This window comes from Equus caballus, chromosome 18, assembly GCF_041296265.1.
Source record: "Equus caballus isolate H_3958 breed thoroughbred chromosome 18, TB-T2T, whole genome shotgun sequence".
In the NCBI taxonomy this organism is placed as follows: Eukaryota; Metazoa; Chordata; class Mammalia; order Perissodactyla; family Equidae; genus Equus; species Equus caballus.
The window spans coordinates 37,054,779-37,081,899 of NC_091701.1; positions in this window are offsets into that span (position 1 = coordinate 37,054,779).

The following is a 27,121-nucleotide window of genomic DNA, read 5'->3' on the forward strand; positions in this document are numbered from 1 at the left end:
CAAGGCTTACCATAGATTTTCACAGATTAGCTTTCCAAAATTGGGAAAAATTGTTTTTCCTTGGAGGAAGTTTCAGGAAAAGCTCAAGGACTGGAACTAAGTGGAGATGGGGTGTCGGTTTGGCAGAGAAGGTTATTTATTTATTTGTTTACTTACTTATTTACTTATATTGACTTATCAAGGGACCAAAGTTCTTTTTCTATTTTCTCTTTCTCTGACATGGGTTCTGATGCTCTGCTCACTCCAAGTGGAGGCAGAACAATGTGTCAGTTTTCTTTGATATAACTTACCTTAGCTGGTGTTAAGTAGACCAATAGCTGTGAGCTGTACCTGGAATTTGTCTCCATCCCCGGGCTGGTGGAGGCAGCCCTGCCGCACAGCGTGGCATGATTTGTGCTTCAGCTGAGGGGCTGAAATCCATCTTCTGCAAGTTCACCAAACTGTACACCGTGCTCCTCACCAGATGGGGGTCCTTTTTGTCTAATCACTCAGGACAGAGAGGGAATTTTTCTCTAATGTGTCTTTACAGAGAGAACTCTTTTTCTGATTCTCACAAAAGCGCTGTATTGCTGAATTTTTGAAAGTAGTATCGTATACTCCAGCATGGCTGATCCTAGATAATAAACCAGTATTCTTGTCTTCAAGTTCATGTCCACATTTGATGAAAGAAAAAGAGTGCTATACTTGTGATATTATAAAAAATAATTAGGAGAAGCAGAAATTTGCTTTCTTAATACACAATTCCTGTTAACAGAGTTATATACAGCTAATGAATCCACCCAAAAACAGATGAGTTAAGTAGCGGATAATCAGAGGACTCCCGATGGCAAACTCAGGTAGTAACATCAATAAACATCTCATATCTCCGCCTTGAAGGAGTCCTGTTGATTAATCACAGGTACGTGTAGACCTCTGGCTGGAGAAAAATTTTAAGAAATGAAGGCTAAAGTTTTCCTCTAAAGGAGAGAAAAATCTTACTTTTTCAATAAAATAATTGCCCATTTTTATGACTGAGCTGCTGTTCAGAATAGAGAAGTGATGGACAAGATAAAGAAAGTGAAAAAGGATGTCTTGGCTGTTAGCAGAGACCATTGTTATTAGCTTATAATTATTGCCAGGATACCTAAAATTGTTCAAAGACATTTGGGAAAATCCGAGAACTCAAAAATTTCATATTGGATTTAAAAGGAAATCAATTCTCCATCTTCAGCTGATGACCTAAAGGTAATTATTATGACATATTAGATATGACTTTGAGCCTTAATATTTTGGGTTCTTAATGCTATATTCAAATAGCTAATACAGTTTCATAGTATAAAATTCAGAATTTACAATAGGCTATATAGTGAAAATTGTATCTCCTACACTTTTCTCACTGAACTGCTTTGTTCCTATCCCCAGAGGCAAAGACTATTGCCAGTTCATTTTTTATATATCCAGAAGTGTTCTATATGAGTATATAATATGTATGAGATTATACATATTAATCACAGAATATTCCAGAGACATTTTAAGCAGCTTGAAACATAGAATTTCATAGGAAATTGTATGTGCACACACACTCACATATTTGTGTTTATATAATTGTTTATAACTATATATATATATATAGTTTATTTTTCTAATATCTTGTCTCCCATACATGGTAGCATACTACAAACATACAATCAGTCATCCAAACCTGTCTCTTTTTTCACTTACTATGTCTTGGAATACACCTGTAAGGTAAAAGTCTGGCACTGGTTTTGCTGGGTCAAGAAGCATATGTGAATGTTATATTTTGATAGACATTGTCCTATTGAGCTGGGTAGACTTGGCACTTATATACATTATCACCTTCAGTGTTATCAACTGGCCTATTGGCCACCCACCCTCACCTATACTGTTGATTATCAATTTTATTGTACATTTTTCAAACTGGCAGATGAAATACAAGTGCAGTGCAGTTTTAGGTTGCATTTCTTTCATTATGAGAGTGATTAGGCATCTTTCCACATTTTAAGTTTCATTTATTTTTTTCTGTGAATGTCCAGTTTATAACCTTTGCCCATCTTTCTGTGGAATAGTCTTTGTCTTAGTTCTCAATCTTTACATCTTCCTGTGGAAACAGATCTGATTGTGTGCATGGTAAACCCTCCTACATTTCTTAGAGTTCTTCCGTGGAACTTCAGTTTGAACTTATCATATTTTGCACAAACACACTTAAATTGTTGTCTGGTGTAGCAGATTAGATTCTTTGGGAAGCGTTTAGTGTGAGATGTTTATTAAGGAGTATGTTGGGCATTCAAATCTGTGGGAGCAGCAGATGGAAAAGTCAAGCTGTGATGCAGGTCCCAGGATAGTTTTGCTGACTTCACACGGAGCTCTGGGACTTAAATGCCCCAGAGATTCCAGGCCCATATGTATCTTCATTGATCAAACATTGGATGTAGTCACTTACAAAAGGAAATGACGTTGGTACTTTGGAGCTGAGGTGACTCGTGTTTAGGCTGAGAACTGAAGGTGTCTGTCCACAGCATGGCCAACATGAGGGGAACAAGTCCTTCACTGAAGGGGGATTGGAGGGGTGCACATCACAGTGTCCATGACTGTTGGGAACAGATCCCTGATGAAAGCCTGAAAATGGGAATTATTTCTGTCGCTAATTGTCCTTTGAAGTGTGTATGTTTCGTAGTTAGTGTTGAGTAACATTTGAATCACATATACACATTGTTTTTAAACATTTCACGGGGGACTGAATTTGGTTCTTTAAGGGAGCTCTCAACTTTTTTTTCTAAATGTATTAGCAATATTGTTAAGAAGCTGGGAGTCTTCAGAGTTAGGGCAAGATCAGAAAGTTGTTCTGTTCAGTTTGGACATATGCAGATACAAATTACGGTGAGGGTGGGTTTTTGTAGCAGATTTTGATCAGCATTTACCAGTTATGTCAGACCTTGGAGAGGGGGTTTTTTCTTCTCACTTAAAAATATTTGAATGTGTCAAATTATTAAAGTTATTTCACAACTTTGAATAAGGATGCATAAAATTTAAAACAAATTAAAAATAAGGCCATATTAAAAATACTTGAAAAGAAAATCAGTGATAGTGTTAGAGACAAATATGACTAAGAAATTGATGAAAATATGTGATTATATATCAAGAATAATTATTCTGCTTACATTATTTCAAAATAATGAATTAATCAAAATAAAGATGTCTTTATTTCACTGTGAGGTATGTGGGAATATGTAATTTTGTTTTTTAAGTATTTTAGTTTTAAATAGTTCACTGTTTTTAAAATTTACCAAAATAATATATCATATTTATTGCATAATAGATGGATGTTTAAAAATTATGTAAGTTTAATTATTTAAACGGCCACTTTTACTAGCAAAATACCATAGATGGGCTAATGATGCTGGAGGCTATAGGATCTGAATTCAGCAGCCACTTGTACCTGTGCTATATCCAAGCTAAGCATGACAGCTTCCTAAGCTTTGAGAGCTACGCAGGCTTCCCGTTTCTTAACAATATTGTAAATAGATTTAGAAAAGGAATGTATAATCCACTTTTGCACAGAATGATTAGATACCTGACTATATTTTAGAAACATTTATTTGTATATATATTGCAAAAAAATATACTGGAATGGGTTTAGCAAAAATTGCCTGTAAATTAGATGGGAGGATAAACCAACTAAATGCGAGGAAAGACTTTGCAATTTCTAGAATTAGCAAGGTAAGAAATCAGTGAAAGTGATAAGTGGTTTGGCTACAGAACTAGAACAAGAGTAATGAAAAAGATATATGATTGATTAGAAAGTGAAAAAAAGGAAACTTGGTTTCAAAAATATTTCTACACACATCAGTTTTGGACTGTCATTTTTTTCCTTCAGTTGATTAAATCAAAAATCTATTACTCTTGTCCGTCAATATTTCATACAGCGCAAATAAAAATCAACAGAATGTCGCAGCTAAAAGGGAACAAGATTGTAAAACTGATGAATTAAATACTGAAAATAGGACTTAAAAATAGCTTTGGTGAACAATGTACTACATTTTGTTACAAAGGGCAATTTTAACACGTTTTGGCATAATTAATGCTTCCATAGCTCAGGAATTGCTTGGCAGGTCTCTTAATTCCATTGTGGTTAAAGCTACAAGCTCTAAATATAATGAAATTTGCCAACCAATTTTATTGTATGATTGGATAGCAAACAGAATTTAACTCTATGCTTTTTCTAAGAGACAGGAGTCAAAGACACAAATAGATACATAATGAAAATGCCGCCCCAAATACATCTGGAGTAGGTATATTAATAATAGGCAAAACAGACTTTAAGGCAAAACACTTCACCAAAGATGACAAAAGCCATAAGTCATGAGAAGACATAACAATTTTCAGTCACAATGACCTAAAAACATAAACCTAAGATATATAAAGAAAAATTAATAAGCTAAAAGAAGATATCAATAAATTCATAATTAGAATTTTTTAACACACATCTTTCAGTAATTGATTGAAAAATCAGACAAAATTATTAAGGATATTGGAAAAATAAGATTCATAACAAATTTAATGTCTTTATGTAGAATATTGCACTACCAAAAAAAGCACACTATTTATGCTGTTTAAATACACTTGGATCATTCACAAAAGCAGATCATATACTGAGTCATGAAGCAAGCATCAACAAATTTCTAATTACTAAAATTAAAGACTCTGCTCTCTGATCATTGCACAATGTAGCGGTTAACCAATGTCAAAAATAACTTTAAAAAATCCATATATTTAAAAAATTAAGAAAGCATTTTAAGTTGTCCATGATTCAAAGAAGAAATTATAATCAGGATAAGATAATATTTGAATAAAACAGTAACAGAAATACTACCTATTAAAATTTGTAGAATGCAGTTAAAGCAAAGAGAATTATATACCTTAAATGCACATAAATATTAGAAAAGAAAAGAATTAAAATTAATGAGCTAGAATATCTCTCAAGAAGTTAAACAGCAAAATAAATCCTGAGAAAATAAGATGAATAAAATAATAAAAATAATAGTAAGAATTAATGAATCATAGGGGCTGGCCCCGTGGCCGAGTGGTTAGGTTCGCGCGCTCCGCTGCAGGCAGCCCAGTGTTTCGTTGGTTCGGATCCTGGGCGCGGACATGGCACTGCTCATCAAGCCACACTGAGGCAGCGTCCCACATGCCACAACTAGAAGAACCCACAACGAAGAATATACAACTATGTACCGGGGGCTTTGGGGAGAAAAAGGAAAAAATAAAATCTTTAAAAAAAAAAAAAAGAATTAATGAATCATAAAGCAAATTAAAAACAGTGGTGATTAACAGAGTTAAAAGTTTGAGAAGTCTGGCAAGAATGATCAAAAAGAAACAAAATACACCAAAACAACATCAGGAATAAAAAAAATGAGTATGACTACAGATGCTGCAGTCAATAAAAGGATAAGAAAGGATATTATGAACGTTTTATGTTGATGCCTTTGAAAATTTAGATGAAATGGAAATTTTTACTAGAAAATATTTCAATTACCCAAAGACATAGAAATGCATTTAAATTGTAAATAGTTCTACAGTTGTTAGAGAAAATGAACCAATAAATAAAAATCTTGTGACAAGGAAAACTTCATGGACAGATGGTTCTCTAGTAAATTCTTTTGAACAGTCATGAAATAAGTTTATAAATTGTTAAACAATTTCAGAGAATGCAGAATGAAGTCCACTCTCCAAATTATTTTATGAGACTTGCATAATCTTAAGAGCATATCTAAAATAGCATTTTCAACTTTGTCACTATTTTAATGAAAAAAATTTCCCCTGTCTTTCCTCAAAAGTAATGTCTTTATGATTAGGAAGGGCAGGCAAAAATGTTGTTTGATTTTTAATTGTCCCTCTCATTGACCCAAGCTACAACTTTTACAATGTGTGTTGCAACTTAGGAACAGATGGTGTTCATAATCATATTTCAGTTCTGGACACCACAAAGGAAGGTGGGGGCTATCAGATTGTGGCCACTTTGAGCTGATACAGGCTTTTAAACTTACTGTCTCTCTGTATCCTTATGATCCCTGATAAATAAATATACTACCTAGTGGTAAAGAATGATTAGTTGCCAAAGACCCAAATACTTTACTTAACACTTATAACATTTCATTTTTTGTAGAATATTTTTGTCAACACTGACATCTTAACCCAAGCAATGAAGATAATAAAGAAAACACAACTATATGTCAGTAGACATACATGAGACATATATGAGAAACATAAGAATTCCTTTTAAACTCCGAGAAAATGTACAAATACCTGTGCCTGAGTACCATGTATAAGAGATTCATTCTTTTTCAGTCTCCTAAACAAAGGGTAGACTTTCCTAGTGGCCAAAGGAGCTAAGGAGAGTATCTACACCATCAGAGAATGCATCTCACAACGTCCTATCTCACAAACAACTCTACCAGGGCTCAAATATTTTAGGGCTTCAGTCATCAAAAGTGAATAAAATATATAAAATATGATTCCTTCTCCAAGGGGTTTGCAGATAACTACAATGTATATGTAATATACTAAATTGGAAAGATGGTATCTAGGGGATAAGACATCCAAGACTGCTTCCCACCAACAAATCCCCACAGAAAATAAAAGAAAGGAGGTTGTAAGTAATACTACCCACAATGGACAATTCTCTATATTTTGATAACACAATTTAGTACACATCTATTTTTTTTCCAGTGTATTTCATTAGACTTTTATCTGATTTTTCTAGGCAAAAGTCTAAATCACCAAATATGTAATAATAAATCTTTTGAAAAGATGCATTACTCTAAATGTACTGAAGGTTATTATAATAAACTCTATCAAATATTTTACAGAAATATAAATGTATTTTTATCGTATTTCTCAGATATATAAGCAAATCTTGCTTGGTAACTTTCAGGAATTATAATTTCCTTTTTTACCCTTTTAAATTATTACCTTAGTGATATCTTATAGGCAAAAGGATACATACAACTGGTGTGCAGGGAACCAAAATATATTTCTTGAAAGGAAATAAGTCTCAAGATAGTAACAGCAAACATAGATAGGAAACAAAGGTAATAGATACGGGATTTTTGGAAGCAGAGTTGTATTCAGGTATAGACCTCTAAAATGTATGGAGAAATTGTGCATAATTCATTTAAATCATGCACAATCTATTCTGCAACACAGCTCTATTCTATCACAAGCTCATGACATCACAGAAAATACTTCGTGTTTCTGTGCTAAATTCAATGATAATGCTTTGGGCTACACATGGAATTTGGTTTTTAACCCTTTGTTGAGGTACATTTTAAATGCGTAAAATTCACTCATTTTAAACATTCAATTCAATGACATTTAGTAAATACACAAAGTTGTGCAACAGTCACCTAATCCAATTTTAGAACATTTCTGTTACCCCTAAAAAGATCTCCCCTTTGCAGTCATTGATTTTTCCTACCCCCAGCTGCAGGCAATCACTGATCTTTCTGTCTCTGTAGATTACCTTTGGACATTTCATATATGTAGAGTCATAAAATACGTGGTCTTTTGTGTCTGAACTCATTCACTTAGCATAATATTTTTGAGGGTCCTCCATGTTGTAGCACCATACATCAGTAATTTCTTCCTTTCTATTGATGATTAGGATTCCATTGTTTGGATAATGGATAATGTTTATCCATTAATCTGTTGATGAGCATTTGAGTTGTTTCCAGTTTTGGACTACTATAAAATAATTTGCTATAAGCATTTTCATATAAGTCTTTTTCTGGTCCTCTGTTTTCACTTCCTCTGGGGAGAATTCCGCAAATAAATTTGCTGGTTTGTATGTAAATGTATGTTTAACACTTTGAGAATTGCCAGTTTTTCAAACTGGCTGCACCATTTGAGAGTCCCAGCAGCAAGGTATGTGGGGTCCTATTTCTCCATCTCCTTGCCACACTTACTATTGTCTCTTTGATAATTATCATCCCAGGGGATGTGAAGTGATATCTTATTGTGGTTTGATTTACATTTCCCTAATAGCTAATGACATTTGGCATCTTTTTATGTGCTTAGTGGCCAAACATATGTATTCTCTGATAAAATACCAATTCCAAATTTTTTCTCATTTTGTATTGGGTTAAGACTGTTTTTGTATATTTATGATACACATATTTTTATCATAGTTGAATTGTAAATATTTTCTCTCAGGATATGACTTGCTTTTCATTTTCTTAATAGTGTCCTTAGAAACAAAAGTTTTTAATCTTTATGAAGTCCAATTTATCATGTTTCTTTTATGGACCATGCTTTTAGCGTCACATTTTAGAAATTTTTGACTAATTCCAAGTCATACAAATTTTCTCTTATGTTTTCTTATAAAAAGTTTTGTAGTTTTAGCTCTTGCATTTAAGTCTGTCATCCTTTTTAGGCTAATTTTTGCGAGTGGTGTGGCATAAGGATAAAAATCTGCCTATATATATCTTGTTGTCCCAGAACATTTTCTTGAAAAGTTCATCTTTTCCCTATCAAATTGCCTTGTCATGTTTGTGAAAAGCAATGTAGCACAAATATAAGGATTTATTATTGGATTTTCAAATCTGTTCTATTGATTTACTAGTCCATCCTTAGGAATGACCAGACTGTCTATATTATTGTAGCTTTAAAGTTAGCAAGTTCTCAAAGTGGATGAATAATTTACCACAAATCATCACATGAACATAGATAATCTGTCTATCGATGGAATAAATGCAGATTAAAATAATGTTAAGATTCAAATAAATTCTTATTAAACTAGAACAATGAATTAATGTTGTAAAATCAAGTATAAAATTAGACTTTGTAATTTCATGTTTGTGTCTACACCCTGCAAATATATTTGAAAATGCTTATTTGTATTTTAGCAAGTGTATTGTATGAAAATAAAAAAAAAAGACTCTCCCAAGCAACGAATAAAATGATGATTAACATACAGAACACCACAATGTCAATAAAATGAGAAGAAAGTGTACTCTGTTGGAAATGGAAATACGGTATTAAGTTGCATAAAAGGAAAATAGAACAGAAAGAAAGATTAGAGCATTTTACTATATTTCTTTCAGTAAATGACAAAGATCAGATATAAATTTGGTGTGATTAAATAGCTTTATTAGCCTCATGTTTGATTATCTTTGTAAATTTAATTTTCACCAGATGTATTTTTTTCTGCAAAATTCTCCAAGGACATAATTGTCACACACAAGCATATATTTTAAAATAGTAACATAACTTTTGAAAAATTCTCTTTTTCTGTATGTGTATGTGTGTGTGGCAACCAGTTGTAACATGTGAGCAATGGAACCAACAAAGAGAATACTTCCTAATCTTATTGAGTAACAGACTTACAGACCTTAACATTTGTGGAACAAGAATTTGGGGACAGGGCTACAGATTTTAGGCAATAGCTCAGATTTATAAGTCAGGAAGACAAATCAACTACCACGAGGTCCTAGAGAATCTTTTCTAAACAGTAGCCCTTACATTTTTAATGGTTTCATTATTTTTTAATCTTCCATTTCTTGCACTTTGTGTCACTCCATTTCTTACCTTTCGATTTACTCTCACTTTTATCTCAGTTTCACCACACCTGTTCACCTACATTTCTCCTTCCCTCACCTCTCTTATTGTCTCCAGACTGTTATTGCTGGAGTGGGATTGTTTTTGGAGTGAAAGATGTTACTGTAGATTAGAGTCTCAGCCTACAGAGCAGCTATTGGCAAGAAGCCCAAAGGAAAAGTAACATGTGAAGGATGTGTCCTGTCTGTCCTCAGAAGCAAAGATAAACTGTTAACTTTTTTTTCCGACTGTGAAAAGAAAGACCAAGGGCTAAGTCAGTGCCTTGAACAAGAGATTCCAGACAAAGACCTCTGTGGCAGTGCAGTTTACTCTCCAGCCTCCCACACACAGTACATTCTGTGATGCTTTGTGCAAAAGCTCAGCAGTCTGATATTAGGAGTTTTCAGAAACAGCCATTAAGACATAAAATCAGATAGTCTTTTACTGATCAAGGTGAATACCTGTATTGTTCTCCAAGTAATGAGTCACTGCTAAGAAAGAGGGAGCCAAATATTAATGGCTCATGAAATAGCCATTATTTAAACAGTCTTGTACAAACACATGTTGTGTTAACTGTAATTTGACGCTGGAAATTATGATGTGCTCTCTTATTTTTTAAGACTTCTTTTTTCCCTCCTGTAATCATCCTATGGCCTGACATTTTAGTTGAGTCTTTTGCACTGTTCTAACAAGTAGATGTAACCCGTACTCCTTTTCCATTTAGGTCATGGAAGTTAATTGGCATCATGCCTATTGACCTATTAATAATACTAGCATGCAAAGGGTTTTTTGTATTAAACCACACTGCATTCAATTCATGATACCTGTGGTTTATTATACTTTGTAATAAAGTTGTAACTATAGGAAGAGTGTTTATGGTCTTTGTCTAGCAAAAGAAAAAAATTATTGCCTCACCTCTTTATGTCAATAAAAAAGAAGAGAAAAGCATGATAAGTCTTCCAAGTGTAGCCTTCACAATATAGTTGTAAATAATTTGGTCTCCAAATCAATGCTTCTGTCCAAGAGAAACCATGATTGCCTTCTGCTAGCAAATTTAACAATAACCAACAACTTAAATTTTGAGTTGTTACACCACAAAATGTGGTGAGATCTCTTAAGGCACAATTCTGTAGTTATTTTAGTGATTTGAATGTTTGCTTTTATCAAATAACTTAAAATTTTTAAAAGGTATGGTTTTATTGATTGCTCTTGCTGATTACTTGGGGGTGAATTCACTGCTTTGGGAAAAGGATCATTTGATAGACTTATTTTTCCACTCATTTATAAATTTTAATAAGTCAAACATAGTAGTCATTAAAAAAGATTTAATTGTAGCCATATGAGATTATATAAGGGAGTTCCCTGGACATATTTTTGAGTTAGAAAATGGCCAGTCTCCATTATTCTATATATGTATAGGTGGACATGTGTGTGTGCGTGCATATGATAAACACATGGCTCTATTTATGTTTCCATCAGTACAATGAATAATATTGAAAGACATTTAATCGTTTTTAACAAGTAGGGTGTGAATAAAGGGTAAAACATAGAGTGAAAAAAGAGAAGAGAAATAAGGAGGAACTTAGCAAAAAAACAAAAAGGAAGAAAAATACTGTCCTAAAGTGAAAACAATTTAGTATGTGGTTACAATTATTCATTCATGTAAGTTAAAATATATATGGACACATACATTAAAAACAAAATCATTGTATTTTTTATTTAAAATGCTGAGATCAATCAATTGAAAAAATACAAACTAATCAAACTAATTTTAAAGACTTGGTGAGAGACAATTTCTATGTAAATAATCAGTGAAAGACAGTGGAATTCTTCTCTGTAAACCTTAATGACACACATGGGGTTGTACTGTGTATACATTTCACAATCAATAAAGAATATTTATTGGGAGAGCCCTGGTGGTCCAGTGGTTAAGTTCAGTGTGCTCCACTTCAGTGGCCTGGGTTTGCTTCCTGGGCACAGACCTACACTGCTCTGTTAACAGCCATGCTGGGCTGACAGCCCACATATTAAAAAATACAGGGAGATTGGCAAGGATGTTAGCTTAGGGCAAATCTTCCTCAGCTAAAAAAAAAAAGGGAAAATGTATTGATGGATGATTGGTGAAAAACTTACTTTAACTACTAGAGGAACTCCATAAAGAAGCAATTTAAAAAAAAATTATGTATTATTTTTAATTTGGGGAGGGTTCTTTAGTAGGCTGCCCTGGGAGGGGAATTCTAGGTCTTTGATGCCTTGATCTGTACAAAACAGAGTTTTGTGTCACTTAATGACATGAACATGTTCTGACAAATGCATCACATCATTAGGAGATTTCATCATTGTGCAAATATCACAGAGTGTACTGAAGGGGAACAAAATTGGCCACCCCAAAATATGACTCTTTAACAAGAGGATTACTTTAGGCTGATTATTTTTAAGAAGCGAAAGACAGAGAGTTTTTCTTGTCACCTTCCCTTTAACTGCTTAAAAAATTTCAGATAAGCAAAACCTGTCTCAGGAAGCAAGCTATCACCTTAGCATAACATGAACTAGGTGGTAGACAGGGAGGAACCTAGAAAAGCCTGTTTGTCGGGTTCCCCTCTGTGTTCTTCTGTTTCTGTGTGGCTAAACAAACACTTGTTTTCTAAATGTTTGCTCCTTTTCACCTACCTGTGATTTGCTTTCCTTATCTTTGAAGTCACTGACTCTCCTCACCCCCAAAATTTTCTTTTGTCTTTAGTTGAGGATGGTATTTAAAGTGAGAGCTTTGGCCATTTTGGCAAGTTACTTGATCTTCCTTTATTTCTCCCATGTATAGGTCTTATTAAACTTTTGTTTTTCTCCTGTTAATTTGTCTCATGTCAATTTAATTCTTTCACCGACCAGAAGAACCTAGAAGGGTAGAGGAAAATTTCTTCTTCCCTACAATACTTACACAAACCAAGATGGTATTGCCTAGGCTGTATGGTACTAATCTTACGGGAACACTGTCATATATGTGGTCCATCGTTGTTGACCAAAACATCATTATGTGGAACATGACTGTAATAACCATATTATTGTTATTCATAAAACACTAAGAAGGAACTTAGGATTTGTTTCAAGCAGGGAGAAATAGAGTGTGAGAAGGGAAGTGGTCATGCAACAGGACCCATGAGGCTGGGTTCTGTGGAGAAATGTGACCAGAGAAAAATGCCCAGCAGTGAGGAGGCCAAATAATTTTTAAGAATAATGGTAGATGCAAGCTTTTCTGATACATAAATATCCTTCACTCAAAAGCTTCATGAAAACTTGCTATGCACTAAAAACTTGGGATGCAATGATTTGGGGAAAAAAAGAGGAAAAGTGATTCAGTTGCTTTCTATGTCAGAGTTGTAGAGCAGAAAGAAAGTGCCCATGGAAGGAGGGGTTGTAGTCAGAATTAGTGTGACAGAGGCCTGATTGGTAGTTCAAAATTGCCATGAAAATATAAATCATCAGAATTTTGCTTATGTTTTAAGGAAAACTTCCCACTGCTTCTGAATAACACAGGAAATCTAAATCATCTCAAAGCCTCAACCAGGTAATTTTGAGTTTGCATGTTGCCTTGCATGTTCTTTTCATGTTTTCTTATTTTTGTTATCACTGTTCTAGTTCCTTTGTAGATGGCCACAGCCCACAAAACGACCAAGGGGAACTTCATCACCATTGTAGCTTTGAGGTCCGTATGTCAGTGCCATTGCCCAAGGTTCTCAAAATGCCAACTTTAAAAGAAAAGTCACTCAATCTATTGTTCAGCAGCATTAACATCATCTGAGAGCTTTTAAGAAATACAGAATGTCAGGCCCACCCAAGACATACTGACTCAGAGTCTGCACATTAGCAATGCCACCAGTGTATCCCATGTACATTAAAGTTTTAGAAGCACAGCCCTATAATGCTGATAGGCCAAATTCATTGTGCTCTATGCAGAAGTGGGATTAAATGTTAATATCCCCATGATTTGTCATCTGGAGTCTTGAGGGTTGTTTATGCCTTGTGCCTTTTGTAAAACAGCTTTTTATTTTCAGCCTAGAGTTTCTCTGTCCTTAAGCTTCAGGCACAAGTTCATTGCCCCTGCTGGGGAATTATTACCCAAATCAGGCACCATGCTATCTTCAGCAGTCCTTTATAAATCTCCCAGGCACCTGCACAAAAATCCTTTCCCTAACATTTTTTCAGGTTAAAAAAAATTCTTCCTGCAAATAACTCCTGTTGGACTCATCAACCTTTATCAGACAAGCCTGAAACAAGCTGAGTCAAATTCTTGTGATACTACAGTCAGTTATAAAGAGATGTATCACAGTGGTTGGGAACAGAGATCTCTAAAGGTACACTGCCTGGGTTTGAAGCCCTGCTCTTCACTTACTTTCACTAGGATCTTGGTCAAGCTATGAAACATCTCTCTCTGCATTCCCTCATCTATAAAATAAAAATAATTGTAGCATCTAGAAATTAATTGAGTTGACCTATATAGAGTTTTTAGAAAATTTCCAAGGATACAGAGCATTAGATAATATTAAGTATTAGAAATGTTATGTATTAGATAATGTTAAATGATAAATATTAGATAATATTAATGTTTTTCTAGCACAGTAGTAACATGATTTAGTCACTAACAGTGACCACTTTTCCCTTTTCCACTTTAACACTCTGTAGGTACTTCATACTAATGGAATAGGAGCTGGTGGCATCTGTTTATAAGAAAACTAGGTAGTATGTATTGAACTTGTAGGGGAGGAAGAAATTTTCCTTTACCTTTGTAGATTTTTCTGGCTGGTCTAAGAATTAAATTGACATGAGTCAGAATAATGGGAGGAAATCAAATAAGTTTAATAACATGTATACATGGGAGAAACTTAGGAAAACTGAGTAACTTGCCAAAATGGCCAAAGCCACCACCTTAAATACCATCTTCAGCTAAAGACAAAGAAGGATGTAGGGGGTAATGGTTTTGGACTCCAAAAGGAGAGAGATTTGGGGGTCCAAAAGAGAGGAAGGCAATTCTCGTGGAGATGGAAAAGCTAATGTTTGATAAACAAATGTTTGCCATGCCTTGAAAAGACAATGGGGCATGGAGGGGACACTGACCAAATGTATCTTGCTAGGTTCCTCCCTGTCTACCCCACGTAATTCCTGTTATACTATAGTTATCCATGGCGGTAGCTCCTTCCCAGAATAGGTCTTCTATCCTAAATTTCTTTAGGCAAATAGAGGGAAAGTCAAAGCTTCTTCCTGAGTCTTTTGTTCTTAAAAATAACCAAGCCAAAGAGGCACATTTTGGGGTAGTAAATTCTGCTCCCCTACAGACTTATTCCCCCAGATCCCTAGATATTGAAAACAATCACACGATCACATCGGTTGACTAAGCAATAAGCCAGCCATTAGTGTATCCAATTAGAGTATGAGTGGTAGCTGAGGGCCTTCATGCACTCATATACTCAACAAATATTTATTGAGCACCTAGTATGTGCTATGATTATGCTAGTGCCTAGGAATACAGTGATGAAAATAATTAATCCCTATCCTCTAAAGTTATCTAGCTTAGTAGGTAGATAGGTTTACAAATTAAAAATTATAAAGACACTAATAATAATGAGTATAATGTACAAGAAGAGATGGGAAAATGGTCAAAGAAGATATTTGGTTGATTTTTAAGAGGAACATAGAATGTCACAGAACAGGCAACATTAATCTAAGACTTGAAAAAAGAGTAAGATTTTTCTGGCAAATAAGTTAGGTTGAGTATTTCAGAGAAAGAACAACAAGTGAAAAGATGGTTCTGCAAATGTGAATTGTGCTCTGGAGACTGCAAGTAATTATAAATTTCTGTGGCATAAGGTTTGGGGATGACGGTGGTGGGAAAGGGGGCTAAATGACAAAGATTATGCATGCCATGTAGCAAACATGAAAATTTATCTTTCAAGTGATGAGGACCACTGAAGAGTTTTGACCAAAGACATGACTTAATGCAGTTTGTATGATGAGTCTTTCTGGCAGAAGTGATGACTAGAATGGCTCAGGGACTAGGATCCAGTGAGGCAGCTATTGGGTATTCAGGTGAAGGATGATGAGTTCCTTGTTGAGGGAAGCTAGTGGGACAGAAGAGGAGGGATTTAAGAAATATGTAAGTGGGAGAATTTTCTCAGCCTCATGATTGCCTGGGTGTTGTGAATGTGGACACACAAGGAAAGAACGACTCATGTTTTTAGCTAGCCAATGTTGAATAAATGGTGGAACTGACATAAGGTACTAACTTCACTTCGCCTCTAGCTGGAAACATTCAGCATTGTGGATGACCTTTACTCTAAAAGGTCACTTCAAAAATGCACAGGAACGACCTACGCGATGAAGATTGTTACCTGCCATTTCTATGTCAGAACACATTGATACAGCTTATCACATTAATCATCACATTGAAATATCTCTTGATAGCAAGACCTTGGAAGTATAAACCACACGGGCACACTTAGGTCTGGAAGAAATAAGCAGGAGAGCTCCGCTTCATGAAAAGGATCAGGTTCTACTGGAGGGTGGGGGAGTGGGGGTCAGAAAGGCAAGAGACTATACAAATAGATACACACACACTGTGAAAAGTTGAGACCGAAATGAGAGCAGAAGTGACGAGTAAATTAAAACTCATAAGAAAGCAAAGGACGGTCAAAAAGATCTCAGCATTTTCATACTTTGATTGTGGGTCTGTGCTGATTAATTAGGCAAGTGAATTGTAGGCAATGTATAATAGTAATAAATAATACATATTTATAAACTCTATACAAAATAGTATAATACTATATGATATCAATACAACAAAAATATAATGTATTATGCTATAATATTTATTATAAATAATATAATAAATATATAACAAATAATAGCAATGTGGATATGTTTATAAGAACTAGCTACAATTGGCATCAGTTTGTTAACCAACAGTATTGCATCTGTACTACGTTGTCACCAAAGAGAAATACAAGGAGACCAAGGCTGATTTCTCTCCTATGAGTCTTAATACTCAATCATTTTTCTCCATTCTCTTGTAATATATAGTTTTAAATATTTTCTTTTTATGATTTTTAATATACAGCTTAGGTGCTTCTTGATGCATGAAAAGTATCTCAGGAAATTTTTGAATACATTTGCCTACCCATATACAACTAAATCCAGAAACATTTGTTAAAGCCTGACTTGTAAGGCTCCAGAATATTAACTACGTAACAAGAATGGGTGATAAATAATGAACTGTGGTTTTTTGGATCCATTAATTAGCTTTATAAAAAATGCTATACTCAGTAGTGAGTTGAATTACTTAAAATTCATGTGGGCTACTTTACTTACTCATTAAACATTTTATTCATGTCCTTAAAATTGCTTATGGTAACCCCTGCACCTGGCATAGGTGGTTTCAGGAACTTGAGGCATTTTTCAGTTGATCCCAGCAGACCTTTATGGAGCAATAACTGCATGTTAGATAAGAGGGCACAGAGGTCAGACAAGGTGCCTGAGCTCAGGGAGCTCACAGTTAGATGGCAGATATAGATAACGCAGTACATAATTATAACTCAATGTGTAGGTGATGTCATCTATAAGGACCAACTTTATGATCGTCACCATAAATAATACAGTTATTGATTAGCTCTTTTGCGTCAGACGGTATACATGACATTACCTCTAATTATCACAAAAACCCCTCAAAGCAGGTTTCGTTTTGCCTTTTATAGATAAGCAAAAGGAAGATTAAAGAGGTAACAGTTTATTAACGTCTTATGCTGCAAAAGGATGGGTGGAGTCAGGATTACATTCCGGGGCTAGTTGGCTGTTCTCACAACTTCCTGAGCTACATGTCACTCTCTAGTCCATGAATCTATTTTTCAAAGCATAGTGATATAAAGGCAGCTTATAACTTATAATAACTTTAAAATTATTTTCTATTATCTAAATAATTTCTATGTAAGTGATTCACTAAAACAGCTATATAGAATAACATAAACGCTAGATTGTTTACCAATAAATTGTCCCTACAATGATCTACTGTCTACTACAGGAATCGAAGGCTTTGTCTTGAAGGCATTTTTCAAAGCTAAGGAGCTTCCTTTGGTGTCTTCCTATCTTCACTGGGATTTGATGAGCTACAGTAAGTCTGCCCCTTTCAAAATTTCTTGGCTTTCAGAAAATGCCTCCTGTGTAATGTGGAGCAAAGCAGGACATAAGCCCTACAGCTACATGTAGACAGCTGTCAGAGCGTTGAAGAGGGACACGGCCAACGTAAACTGGCAGCACAATCATTTGGCACTATAACTAAATTCATCAGAATTATATTCCCAAAACTATGGGCTGAAAATGCATAATACCTTGCTAATTTGAGACAATAACATGCAGATGATTTTTAGTTATATTAATTTATCTGAAGCAATGCAATAATTTGTTATTTGAAGAAAACAGTCCCCTCATAAGCTATGTTCACTTTACCCCATTTTGGTTTGAGTTTCTTAGGTGTTTGAATGGTGCAAATTCCTTCTTTACACCTCTCTGTTTCACTCTGTGTTATTCAAACTTGAACAGAAAATTTCGCTATTTGAATATACCCTAGTCACTATCATAATGATAGCTAGCAGTTTTGCACTGGGCTTGTCAACGTGAGAGTTCCCAGCTAGTGGCCATTCCTCAAGGTCAGCTAATATTGGATAAACGGGAACATTCACACATGTTTGATAGGAAGGTTCTATGACAGCCTTTCTTGAAGGAAATTTTTTAATATATTTCAAAAGTTAAAACATACTTATCCCCTAAGAAATTTTCTTTGTGGGAATATATCTAATGAAAAATATGGAAGAAAGCACGAATAAATAAGGACAGCGATATTCATCAAATAAACACTGACAGTAAGAGTAGTTGGGAAAAAATACATATTTATCAAAACTGAATGATTATTGTTAATATAAATGATACTATTAATAATATTAATAGTGCCACATACAAACTAGCCCTTTAAAGATGATATCACATCTAAGCTATACAGTTACAGCATAATGATGAATGAGGCAAAGATCTTTGCAGTCCAATAAAATTTATGCTTCAAAATATATATTTCTTCAATAAAAAGATGTTACCAGTATCTTTTCAAGTACATAAGTTAGATCTTATTCGTACAGTCAAGATGCAGAACATTTCCATCGTCACAATTATCCCTCATGTTGTCCTTTTAGAGCCAAACCCACATCTCTCTTTGCCCACCCTGTCCCTGACCCCGGTAACTACTAACCTGTTGTCCATTTCTATAATTTTGTCATCACAGAAATGTCATATAAATGGAAATAAAGAGTATGTAACCTTTGGGGATTGGCTTTTTTTCACCCAGAATTCTCTGGAAATTTATTTAAGTCATTGCATATGTCAAAAGTTTGTTCCTTTTGCTGCTAAGCGGTATTCCATGTATGAATGTAACACAGTTTATTCACTCCTTGAAATACTTCTGAGTTTCCCATTTTGAGCTATCATGAATAAAATTACTAATGAACATTTATGCGCAGATTTCTGTGTGAACAGAATTTTTATTTCTCTGGGATAATTGCTCAGGAGTAAAATTTTGGGGTCACATGGTAGTTGCATGTTTAGTTTTTTAGGAAACCACTGAACTATGTTCTGGAGTGGTTGCATTCTTTTACATTCGCGCCAGCAATATATGAGTTACCTAGAATTTCTCCCTATCTTTTGTTTTTGTCCCCATTTTTTATTTCAGTCATCCTGATAAGTGTGTAGTGATATTTCATTGAGGGTTTAATTTGCATTTCCCTAAAGGCTGAGGATGTTAAACATCTTGTCATGTGCTAATTTGCCATCTGGATATCCTCTTCAGTGAAATGTCTTTCATATCCTTGTCCATTTTCAAATTGAATTATTTTTTTTGACAGCTGAGTGTTGATTGCTCTTTATATATCCTAGACAATGGTCCTTCTTTGAATACAAGGTGTTCAAATATTTTCTCCTAGTTTGTATGTCATCTTTTCATCCCTTTTACAAGTACCTTTGCAGAACAAAAGTTCTTAATTTTGATGAAGTCCAATTTATTGATATTTCTTTTATGGATCTCGTTTTTGGCATCAAGTCTAAAAACACTTTGCCTTGCATTAGATCCTGAAGATTTTGTGATTTGTTTTTATCTAGAGGTTGTATATTTTTGATCGATTTGAGTCAGTTTTGTATAAGGTTTGTATAAGGTACGAGGTGTAGGTTGGAATTAATTTTTTAGCATATGGATGTTCAATTGCGCTAACACTTTATTAAAAATGCTATAATCTTTTTTTACTGTAGCTATATAAGTATTGAAATTAGGTGGATTGAGTTTTACCTCTCTGGGATTTGCTAAGTTTCCTGAATCTGTAGAATTGCATTTGCCAAATTTGGAACATTTTCAGCTACTATTTTTTCAAGTACTTTTTCTATTATTGTATTGTATTTTTTTCGATTATTGTATTTCTCAGTATTCTGTATTTCTAAATATCCATTTTTTAAAAATTTGTATCTTCTATTTCTTTGCAGAGACTTTCTATCCATTTTCTGAGATTCTACTTTTTATTTTGTTCAAACAAGTTCATAATTTCTCCTTGAGCATTTTTATGATGGCTGCCTTAAAATTTTTGTCAGATAATTCTAACATCTCTGTTAGATGTTAGCATCTGTTAGCATCTGTTGAGTGCCTCTTATCATTTGGTTTGGGATCTTCTCAGTTCTTGGTATAATGATGAGTTTTCAGTTGGAACTTGGATACTTTGTGTATTATGTTATGAGGCTCTGGATCATATTTAAAACTTGTGTTTCAGCTGGCTTTCTCTGACACTGCTCTGGCAGGGGAACAGGGCCCTTGTTACTGCTTCCTGGGGATGGAAGTCCAGGTCCCATATTGATCTCAGTTGATACGAGGTGAAAGTGATAATCCTGGCTCCCTGCTAGGTCTCCACTGATCCCTCTCTGGCAGGGTAGGTGTGAGTGTCTCATTACTACTCCTCACGTTCGCTTACCACCCCCATCGTGGAAGCTGGCCTCATCGCGATTGCGTTGAGGTGAGAATCCTGACTTTCCACTAGGATTCCTATGACAGCACTGTCAGAGTGTGGATCGTCACTACTGCTAGCTGGGGCTAGAAGCCCAGGTTCCCTGGGTGGTTTACACTGACACCAAGGGTCCTCATTTCCCCCCAGGGTGGATGAAAGTCCCACCTTTCTACACCGTCTTCCCTTATATCATCCTTCCCTCCCCCCCAGCCCTGCCCAGGCAGGAAGATTGGGCTGCTTCTAACAGCCTATGGGTAGAAGTCTGCGTTCCCCACTCCACCTCTGCTGTCATTCACGGAGACAAACCACAGCTTTTTTTCATGTTACTTGGTTGGAGTAGAGCAGTTATACAGTTATTGTCTAAAAGTTTTCTTCTTGTGAGGTTGTTCCTTTTCCAGTCCTTTGGCTAGAGAAAGTAGAATTGTTGTGGGCCTTTGATTTTTCTATATTCTTTGCCCTTTCTCTGTTGCCAGCTTTTTCATTTCCATGTCTGATGTATATGAAGTAAAAAGAAGACCCAGTAAACTCAAGACCATATCATCCTTTAGTTTCCAACGCCCCTCTCCCATGTGATGTCTTCTCTCTACCTTTAAGAGTCTTCTAGGTCTATTTCGCATATACTGTTCATGTTTGTAGTTCTACTTAGTGGAAGGAATAGGCAAAAGTATGTCCAGTCCTCCTTGAAGCTGAAGTTGTATGAAATTATTTTTTAATATGTTTCAGATATAATTGGTGAGTTAAAATATTATCGTCATCCTTCAAAAGTATTGCATTTTAGCTTTTATTGTGGAGAGTTCCTGACATTTGCTAAAGTAGAGAGAAATCTATAACACTCCCATTATCAACCATTTGTTTACCCTGAGGTTTAGCTAACATAGAAAACTTAGGATAAATATTTGAGTTTTTCCTTACAATTACAAGTTTTAAATGTGTTGAACTGATCACCCAGCACCCTCCAGAAGGAAAAATAAGGGCTTTAAAATTTTTTTGGTATCATCACATGATTTAATATATTTGATGTGATTCAACCCATTGCAGTTATTTTTCTTGTTACATCTCAAATTATCCTCTTTGGACAGTGGAAGCCGAGCTCAGGTTGATTCCTTAGTCCTTTTAACCTGTTACTGTATTGATAACTACTCTACAATTTAGTAGCTTTAAACCATCAAGCATAGTTTCTGTGGATAAGGAATCGAGGAGCAGCTCAGGTGGGTGGTTCTGGGTTGAGGTCTCTAAGGAACTTTCGGTTAAATGTCTGTCTGAACTGCAGTCACAAGAAGACTTGAATAGAAATGGAGGATCCATTTTTGAGTTGGCTTAATCGCATGATTGGCATGTCCCTGCTGTCCTGTTAGCAGGAGGCCTCAGTTCCTTGCCCCATGGGCCTCCCCAGTGATCTGTTTGAGTGTTCACAGGACATGGTGGGTGGCTTCTCTGAGAGCGTATCATCTCAGAAAGAGCAAGGCACAAGTAGCAATGTTTTTATGCCCTAGCCTCTGAATGCACACACAGTTTTCTCCAAATATACTATTGATTACATGGCTCTACCCTCTTCGATGTAAAGGGAACTACATAAACACATGAATACCAGGAGATGAGGGTCATTGGTGACCATTTTGGAGGCAAGCTATCACATATCTCTTCAGTAATCTTTGAAAGCATCCTTACTTCCTGGTATACCAAGAGCTTTCAGGCTCACTTTTTGTTTCTTTCCCCAGACATATTGATTTTTACATGGTACCTTGATTTCTTTTAATAGGGAATATTAGTCATTAGAATAACGATCTAATAGTTTAGGTCATTTTCCCATTTAGTTGAAAATAATGTGAAATCATAAAGATGGTAGAGGTATAATATGGGTTAGAAAAGAAAATTATAATACCCTTTGACTTAAGAAATATAAGTTAGCTGAATATTTATATTCAGATAGAAAAGAAATTCCATGGTGAAGGATCAAATCTGTAATTATTTATACTAATATATGGTAGGATATTTTTACTGAACTCAATCTTTATTTTATGATGCCTTATTTTTGTAACTGTTAAATGATGTTTATTCAACTTAATTTTATTTCACACCTAGATTGATGAGAATTTTATCTCAAAGGACTGAAAGATTATTACACAATCTCTACCTAAACTTTATTTTCCAGGGTGTTTCATTATCAATTTCTAAATATAGAAGCTGATTCTTCAACAACATGTTATTACTCGTTAAAATGTCAGAATATAAATATGGTATTATTCACACATTGAAACTAATTGAATTACTTAGTGGGAGCCTGATGTTTGAATGAGGGATAAAGTAGAATTTTTTTTTTTTGGTGTAATAGCCCACCACGGCTGACCATTTCTGACGTTTTGTCACAGAGGTGTAACTAACATCAGCATGGAAACTGTAATATTTTCCATCTTGAGTTCATTTTTAAAGTAGATTTATGAAATATCATAGCCAATAACTATGGGCTCCATATATTGTTATTTTTTTAATTCTAGGTTTACAAATGAATTCTCTGCGAGCTCCACTAAAGCCCCTCCCGGTGTGCATTAACCTCTATCCCCCCCTACTCAGTGGCATCACACTTGGACAGGAAAAAATAAGACTTTTTATTTAAAGATGACAATAAGACATTGGAAATTGAAATTAAGTAATACCTCATAATAATATTAAAAATTGAAATATTAAGAAATTTCTACCCTCAAATCATAAAATATTGTGGAGATAAATTAAGAAGACCCAAGTAAATGGAAAAGTACTGTGTTTGGGGCTTAGAAGAAAAAACGTGTTCAGATATCAAATTCTCTCCAAAGTGACCTATCGAATCATTGCGATCTCAATTTCCTGACGTTTTTTATAAGAAATTGACCACTCAGTTATAAAAATTACATGGAAAAGCACCAGAACAGCCAAAGAAATTTAAAAAAAGAAATAAATTGAAGAATACAGACTATCAGATTTCAAGACTTGCTGTAAATTAAGCCGTTTTCAGAAAAACAAAAGCTGAGACAATTCAAAGCAGTGCCATTCTGGAAAAGGAAAGACATAGACATCAATGAAACATAAGACAGAGTCCAGAAATAGACCCAAATATATAAATTTATTAATTTTTGACAGTTGGGCCAAATAAATTCAAAGGGAGAAGAATAGTCTTGTGACGAAAGTATGCTGTTATAATTGGACTTTGATCTGTAAAAAGAAATGAAGCTTTACCTTTACTTCACATTACACGCAAAATTAACTTGAAGAAATAGAGCTAAAGGTAAAACAAACTGTAAAAATTTTAGTTAAAACATAAGAGAAAAATTTTGTACCTTGGTTGCGGAAAGGAAACAACATAGCACTTTATAAGCACTGTAATGTAAGTGGAAAACACAATGTCTTAAAACCGTATCTAAAATTGGCTCCATATAAAATGCATACTTATATGTACATATGTGTATGTACACACATATATGTAAGGATCTATCTGTGTGTATATATTATTTCCAAATTTTACTTTTTTTCAGTATTTCAAACAATGCTTCATCTAACATCCTTTATAACACTCCTTGTGTACATGTTGTGTTTCCCGAAGGAAAAGGACTACCAGAATTGCATTTGTTTATATGCATTGCAAATATTTTTCTCAGACTGTGGATTCCTTTTTAACTTTATAGGGATAACGTTGTTTGCCTTGTTCAAAAAATAAAATCTCTCTGCATTTTTGTCATAAAGATACTTTCACATATATTCTTATAAATGTTTTGCTTTTTACATATAGGTATTTAACCCATCTGGAATTTATTTTTGAGTGTGGTGTGAGGTAGGCATCTAATTTATCATTCTCCATATGGAGAGCCAGTTGTCCTAGCATCATTTATAGGAAGAGTGCATCCTTTCCTTGCTGATGCGTAGAGCTGTTTCTGCCAAAACTACCTTCCAGAATATTCAGAGGTCTGTTTATGCCACATCCCCATGAAGTTTTCATGTCCTTTACTGGTCTCTCTATTTTTTAGCATAAATATATATTTAGGTAACTCTACTCTGAAACCACATGGTTTTAATTAGTCAATAAATTTGGAAGTCTGTTGGATAAGTTCCTGTTATTTATTACTTCTCAAAATTGTCATGGCTACCCTTATGTTCCTTTATATGCCTTTTAGATAGCTTGTTAAGTTTCATGGAAAACCTTGCTGATATATTTTTTTGGATCTATGTTGAAATTTATAGGTTAATTTGGGAAGAATTATTATATCTCTAATATTGAATTCTTCCATTCAACGAGGTATTTCTTATTCTTTCTTGAGTTATTATCTTGCCTATTAATAATGTTTTAATTTATCCTTTAAGATGTTGGATAACAATTGATATCCTTATTTCTAGATTGCTATAACAATTTAGATATTTAGAATAGGATTTTAAAAATTCTATTACCTAACTAGTTCCTGGTTTATAAAATTATCAATTTTTATGTATAGATTTTAGAGCTGACAGTATTGCTGCAACTTATGAATTTTTATGATTTATTGTTAATTGTTTTTGGATTTTCTGTGTTTAAAAATCTATCATCTATGAATAATCACAGTTTTCTTTTTACTTTCAATCTTTAAACCTGTTTCTTTCACTAATTAATTGCATTGACAAAATATCCTCTTGATTCAGTCTTAAAAACGTATAATTCTTTGAATTAATTAAGGAAGTAATTCCTTTTTTTAAACCCATTTTTATAATGTAGTTCACAGCACTCTCCTTTAACTACCGTCTTTAGTTATATCTTTTTTTTTATTTCTACGTTACATTTTTACTTTTTAATGAAGCATGACATATACACTAATCATAAGTGTATGACTCGATGAATTTTTATGTATAGATATACCCAATTTTCCAAGTAGTTGAATCAGTTTAAACTACTGCAAGAAATACAGGAGAGTTCTAGACGTCTACATGCTTGACATACACTTGGTATCATTAGTCCTTTTAATTCTAGTCATTGTGATGACGTATAGTTTTCTCCTGGTATTACTTTGCATTTCCCTGATGACTAGTGATGTTGCAAATATTTTCACATGCATGCTGGATCATTTATGGATTTATTTTATTCAAGTACATTTATTGAATGTCTGTGACTTTCCTTTTCATTCTCTTATTATTGTCGTTTGATGAACAGGGATTATTTTTTATTTTTCTTTTATGGTTAGTGCTTCCTTTGTCTTCTTTAAAAAAATCTATTACTATCCTAAGGTCATGAATTTATTGCCCTAGATTTCCCTCTAGTAGCTGTTTGTTTTCTCTTTGACATTTAAGCCTAAGATCTATCTCAATTAATTTTTATGAATGGTTTGAGATAAGGGTCAAAGATTTTTTTAATGGCTATTTAATTGACTGAGCATCATTTTTTGGTAAAGACTCTTCTTTTCACTGAATTGCAGTGGATTTTTTTGGTTATAAATCAAGTTACTGTGTATGTGTGTCTATTTATAGACTCCATTCTGTTCCAGTGATTTATTTTTTAAACTTATGCCAAAATATGGTTCACTATTGTTTAGATGAGCAATACTGAGTCTGATCGTTTGTCATAATATATTAGAAAACAGAGGTAGCTGATTATTATGTTCAAACTTTGTTTCATCCAGATATAAGTTTTAATAGTTTTGAAAGAAATGTTATCAAGTAAAACAGATTTTTTTTTTCAGATTATAAAATAGAGGAGTGTTGATAAAAGAAGAAAAACCTTAACATCCTTGGTGGCCTCAGGCTGAGCCCCAGTAGAGAGAAATGACACAAGAAAATCATTCTAGAAATTTGGAGTTCTGAGAGTTACAAATGTCCGTACTAGATTATGTATTTGCTATGCCTTTCTATCTAATATTTATTTTTTTGAACTGTGCAATTGGAATATCTCTTCCTCAGTTTTTAATGACTTCTATGCCAAGAAATGTATAACATTTTAGAATAAGAATAACCTCTGAAACGGTCAGTTTCAATGCTTTTTTTTGTATGTTCTGCAACACATTTTCCATTTTGTGCTATCTACAGTATTAATAGCTATCATGACCAATAGGAAATTCTCTACCTCCAATAATTAAAATGTCATGTTTTAAGAAATAATCCTCTTAGAGAAGTTCCCTTGGTTTGATACTTAGAACGTTTAGACACCTCTAAACAGTTTTTTTTGTAACGTTAATTTTAAAATTATGGAAAATTATATAACGTACAATTTACCACTTTTACAATTTTAAGTGTATAATTCAGTGGCACTAAGTACATTCACGTTGTTGTGCAACCATCACCACCATCCATCCTCAGAACTTTTTCACCTTCCCAAACTGAAACTTCACACACATTAAACAATAATTCGGCATTCTCCCTTCCCCCAGCACCTGGCCACCAACATTCTATTTGAATCCTCTCTATGAATTTAGCTATTCTAGTCACCTTATAAAATGGAATCATACAATATTTGTCCTCTTATGATTGGT